The following is a 6,294-nucleotide window of genomic DNA, read 5'->3' as shown; positions in this document are numbered from 1 at the left end:
AGACTTGTTTTATTGAGTTTTTACGTGAAGTTGTAGTAACAGCCTGTTGTCGCCAGAGCTTTACATCTCAACAATAGCTAGGTTTTCATCCAATTGGTGACAGATTTTCATGTGAATATTCTAAAATATGCATAAAGAAAATATGCAAATGTTCTCACCAGTGGTGTGTTTCCATCAAACATACTTGTTGCGGATAAAAGTCAGTGAGTGATGACATAGTGCACACGAAATGTACTTTTTCGCTTAAGTTTTCATGTACCGAATAAAAATCTAAAGTTCAATGTGTTTCCATTGCATTTTCAACTCTACTAATAGTTTTGTCACAAAAACTGTTGCCTTAAATAGCAAATTTGCCTACTCTGGTCTTGTCACTTGTGCTCTAGCCAACAGCTCACAGATACAGTGCGGTTAGGCTAGTCTACGTGATGAGATGATTATGGATAAGAGCGAGAATGTGTTTATTTGTCAAACGGCAGTAAAGCATCTATCATGATGTCACCAGAATAAGACCTTTGATATTTATTGTAAAGGAGCATAAAGATCACCGTGCTCTTTCACCACCCTGTGAAGTTCATCATAATTTATTTAATCTGTAGCCTAATAAACTGCATGGTTTTCCGAGCCGTAGTGGGAGTAACACGCACCATATCATCTCGTGACTCCAAGTTTACTTCGATATCATGGTTATTATGTCAATATTTGCGCATAAAGGCATTCCACTGCCATTTCTCACATAATTAATTTTACAGACACAAAAAGATCCCACCATTTTGAATGAACAAATGATCTGTCGGCATTTATAAAATTGTACCGAAACGTCCTGTTTCCATCACAACTATCGTGATTTTTTAAATATGGTATGACTTTATTCGCATAAAAACTGTGGATGGAAACGTGGTTAGTGTTTGATTTTCTTTGCTAGTGTAAGCCTAAAAACTCTTAGCTATGGTTCAGCTAAACATCAGCATTCAGCTACAGGCAGCATGTTTATGTGAGGATGCAGAAATTATTTTGTTTAGCTAGCTAGCTAACGTTACCTAGCTGTGTAGCCTATGTTTTAATATCAATTACACTGTATGATAACGTTACTGTACTTTCATATTCGTATGGGAGGGGTAAACGTTACTTATTTACATACTAATGTTACTTTGATAATGAAGCATGTTGTTAGTTAGCTAGCTAGCTAGCTGGCAGGAGTTAGCGGTGTATTGTCAGCTAAGTTAATTTGTATGGACGGGAAAATTAACCCTTCCCACTGGGCACCGACGTCAATACAATGTCTATTCCACATTGGTTCAACATCATTTAATTGAAATGACATGGAAACAACGTTGATTCAACCTGTGTGTGCCCAGTGGGTTTAATTGTCTGCACATGCTTGTGGATTGTTGCATTATTCAATAGTGTAATATGTTTTAGAAGAAAAGTTGCTTGGATTGTTAAATAGTTTGTGTTTACTGGCTAGTGGCTACTGTGATATTTACGGTCAATTTGAGCTGCGGACGAAGAATGTCACGTTGCCGCCCACAACGAAAGGTAAGGCAAGGATGTAATGTGAATTGAAAAGTAAAAATCTATTTCGCCACTCCGCTCCTCAGACTCTCCTTCATCTCTCGTAGTGGGAATAGGGCCAGAGGTTGAGAAACACTGGGCTACAATTCTCAGTTCAAATGCATGCAATGAAGTAAACTGGTATCAGGTGAGACTCTCTGTGGTAATATATCTGTTATCACCCTAGTGATAAGAATCATCTTCAGCACAGACTTCTAGTTCCGCCTATGATGTAATGTGATGTCACAAAATAATTAGCATAATTAATGCTTGGCAAGCGATTCCTTGATGATCACTTCAGACACACTGTCATTTTACTTTGCAACAGCAATGCGTACTACGTCAAAATAATGGAAACGCCAACATAAAGTGTCTTAATAGGGTGTTGGCCACCACGAACTGCCAGAACAGCTTCAATGCGCCTTGGAATGGATTCTACAAGTGGACTTAAACCATGCCATAAAAATGCACTCCACACCATAACATATATGTTGTATCCCTCATTTACTCAAGTGCTTCCTTTCTTTTGGCAGTTACCGGTATGCATACAGTCGGGAAGGCCGCAATTTGGGAAGCATGCGAGCCAAATACAGAACAGCTTGTTGTGTTGTGGCCATAGACGTATAATCCATAGAAGAGTTTTGGAACCTCTTACCCTGGCAATTCAACTGTTAAACTTAAGCTCATGGGTACACTACCAATGACTGCCAGTCCTGATTTGAATGGGAACTACCATCTGTGGATTATATTTTTATGGTTGGTTGCGGTTGTCATTTTCCATTTTGCAAATTTCAAAATACAATCACCTGAAAATGTACAGTTTGGAGAGCAAATTCCTACTGCTGACTAATCTGTCTGTATTTCCTCATAATATTGTGCAATCTGTGTGTCGCTTTATTGGCCTGGGCTATTGTTTGAATTCAAGATCAGAAATAATTGGTCCCATGTTTCATGAGCTGAAATAAAAGATCCCAGGAATTTTGCATATGCACAAAAAGCTTATTTCTCTCACGTTTTGTGCACACATTTGTTTACATCCCTGTTAGTGAGCATTTCTCTTTTGCCAAGATAATCCATCCAACTGACAGGTGTGGCATATCAAGAATCAAATCAAATCAAATTTTATTTGCCACATGCGCCGAATACAACAGGTGTAGACCTTACAGTGAAATGCTTACTTACAAGCCCTTAACCAACAATGCATTTTTTAAGAAAATAAAAAAGTGTTAAGTAAAAAATTGAGAAGTAAAAAATAATTAAAGAGCAGCAGTAAAATAAAACAACAGTAGCGAGGCTATATACAGGGGTTACCGGAACAGAGTCAATGTGTGGGGGCACCAGTTAGTCGAGGTAATTGAGGTAATATGTACATGTGGGTAGAGTTAAAGTGACTATGCATAGATAATAAACAAAGTAGCAGCAGCGTTAAAGAGGGGGTTGGGGGGGACAATGTAAATAGTCTGGGTAGCCATGATTAGCTGTTCAGGAGTCTTATGGCTTGGGGTCAGAAGCTGTTTAGAAGCCTTTTGAACCTAGACTTGGCGCTCCGGTACTGCTTGCCGTGTGGTAGCAGAGAGAACAGTCTATGACTAGGGTGGCTGGAGTCTTTGACAATTTTTAGGGTCTTCCTCTGACACCGCCTGGTATAGAGGTCCTGGATGGCAGGAATCTTGGCCCCAGTGATAAATAAAAATAAACTGGTCATTTAGCAGACGCTCTTATCCAGAGCGACTTACAGGAGCAATTAGGGTTAAGTGCCTTGCTCAAGGGCACATCGACAGATTTTTCACCTAGTTGGCTCGGGGATTAGAACCAGCGACCTTTCGGTTACTGGTACAACGCTCTTAACCACTAAGCTACCTGCGTACTGGGCCGTACGCACTACCCTCTGTAGTGCCTTGCAGTCGGAGGCCGAGCAGTTGCCATAACAGACAGTGATGCAACGATGGTGCAGCTGTATAACTTTTTGAGGATCTGTGGACCCATGCCAAATATTTTCAGTCTCCTGAGGGGTAAAAGGCTTTGTCGTGCCCTCTTCACTGTCTTGGTGTGTTTGGACAATGATAGTTTGTTGGTGATGTGGACACCAAGGAACTTGAAGCTCTCAACCTGTTCCACTACAGCCCCGTGCTCAGGCCTCTTTTTTTCCTGTAGTCCACAATAACCTAATTTGTCTTGATCACGTCGAGGCAGAGGTTGTTATCCTGGCACAACACGGCCAGGTCTCTGACCTCCTCCCTATAGGCTATGTCATCGTTGTCAGTGATCAGGCCAACCACTGTTGTGTCGTCGGCAAACTTAATGATGGTGTTCGAGTCGTGCCTGGCCATGCATTCATGCAGTCATGGGTGAACAGGGAGTACAGGAGGGGACTGAGCATGCATCCCTGAGGGGCCACCGTGTTGAGGATCAGCGTGGCAGATGTATTGTTACCTACCCTTACCACCTGGGGGCGGCCTGACAGGAAGTCCAGGATCCAGTTACAGAGGGAGGTGTTTAGTCCCAGGGTCCTTAGCTTAGTGATGAGGTTTGAGGGCACTATGGTGTTGAACGCTGAGCTGTAGTCAATTAATAGCATTCTCACATAGGTGTTCTTCTTGTCCAGGTGGGAAAGGGCAGTGTGGAGTGCAATAGAGATTGCATCATCTCTGGATCTGTTGGGGCGGTATGCAAATTAGAGTGGGTCTAGGGTTCCTGGGATAATGGTGTTGATGTGAGCCATGACCAGCCTTTCAAAACACTTCATGGCTACAGACATGAGTGCTACGGGTCGGTAGTCATTTAGGCAGGTTATCTTAGTGTTCTTGGGAACAGGGACTATGGTGGTCTGCTTGAAACATGTTGGTATTACAGACTCAGTCAGGGACATGTTGATGAATGTTGGTGAAGACACTTGCTAGTTGGTCAGCGCATGCTCGGAGTACACGTCCTGGTAATCCGTCTGGCCCTGCGGCCTTGTGAATGTTGAACTGCTTAAAAGTCTTACTCACATCGGCTACGGAGAGCATGATCACATAGTCATCCGGAACAGCTGATGGTCTCATGCGTGCTTCAGTGTTGCTTGCCTCGAAGCGATCATAGGAGTGATTTAGCTCATCTGGTAGACTTGTGTCACTGGGCAGCTCGCGGCTGTGCTTCCCTTTGTAGTTTTGAATAGTTTGCAAGCCCTGCCACATCCGACGAGCGTCGGAGCCGGTGTAGTACGATTCAATCTTAGTCCTGTATTGACTCTTTGCCTGTTTGATGGTTCGTTTGAGGGTATAGCGGGATTTCTTATAAGCGTCTTGGTTAGAGTCCTGCTCCTTGAAAGCGGCAGCTCTACCCTTTAGCTCAGTGTGGATTGTTGCCTGTAATCCATGGCTTCTGGTAGGGGTATGTACCTACGGCATCTTCCTCATCTGACCACTTCCTTATTAACCGAGTCACTAGTGCTTCCTACTTTAGTTTTTGCTTATAAGCAGGAATCAGGAGGAAAAAGTTATGGTCAGATTTGCCAAATGGAGGGCGAGGGAGAGCTTTATACGTGTCTCTGTGTGTGGAGTAAAGGTGGTCTAGAGTTATTTTCCTCTGGTTGCACATTTAACATGCTGGTAGAAATTAGGTAGAGCAGATTTAAGTTTCCCTGCATTAAAGTTCCCGGCCACTAGGAGCGCTGCCTCTGGATGAGCATTTTCCTGTTTGCTTATGGCCTTATACAGCTCATTGAGTGCAATCTTAGTGCCAGCATCGGTTTGTGGTGGTAAGTAGACAGCTACGAAAAATATAGACGAAAACTCTCTTGTTAAATAGTGTGGTCTACAGCTTATCATGAGATACACGACCTCAGGCGAGCAAAACCTTGAGACTTCCTTAGTATTAGATTTTATGCACCAGCTGTTGTTTACAAATATACACAGACCGCCACCCCTTGTCTTACCGGAGTCAGCCGTTCTATCCTGCTGATGTAGCGTATATCCCGCCAGCTGTATGTTGTCCATGTCGCCGTTCAGCCACGACTCAGTGAAACATAAGATATTACAGTTTTTAATGTCTTGTTGGTAGGATAACCTTGATCTTAGGTTGTCCAATTTATATTCAAATGATTGTTTGTTGGCTAATAGGATTGATGGAAGAGGCAGTTTACTCGCTCGCCGTCAGATCCTTACAAGGCATCCTGACTTATGTCCACGATATGTCCTGGCTCCCAAGTGGGTGGGCCTGTGCCCTCCCATTCTCACCCATGGTTGCGCCCCTGCCCAGTCATGTGAAATCCATAGATTAGGGCCTAATGAATTTATTTCAATTGACTGATTTCCTTATATGAACTGTAACTCAGTAAAATTGTTGAAATTGTTGCATGTTGCGTTTATATTTTTGTTCAGTATATATGATAAGGGTCCCATGACAACTCCTTGTGATAATCAAATTGAACCTGGATGATGAATATGATTATGAGAATTCCGTTTTGGATCTCTGAAAGTATTTTTTTTCAGTTAAGGAGAAGGTTCACTTAATGCAGTAGAACATAGCCAAGGGGGCTGACAGGCTTAACCATTCTCTCTGAAAAAATAGGGGTTATGCGGGTGGGCTGGGTATGGGAGTGTTGGACACCTCTAAAGAAACACCCCTCCACCTGGTCTCAGGGTAAAGGGATGTTTTCAATGCTGAGCCGATGTTTCTACCATTACCTCTCTGCTTTCTGTTTTCTGACCACCTGCGCCTGCTAGCTCCCTTCCTGCAAACATACTTATTCCTGCATACTGA

Source organism: Coregonus lavaretus, assembly GCF_964263955.1.
Source record: "Coregonus lavaretus genome assembly, chromosome: 32".
NCBI lineage: Eukaryota > Metazoa > Chordata > Actinopteri > Salmoniformes > Salmonidae > Coregonus > Coregonus lavaretus.
This window is presented reverse-complemented; position numbering follows the sequence as displayed.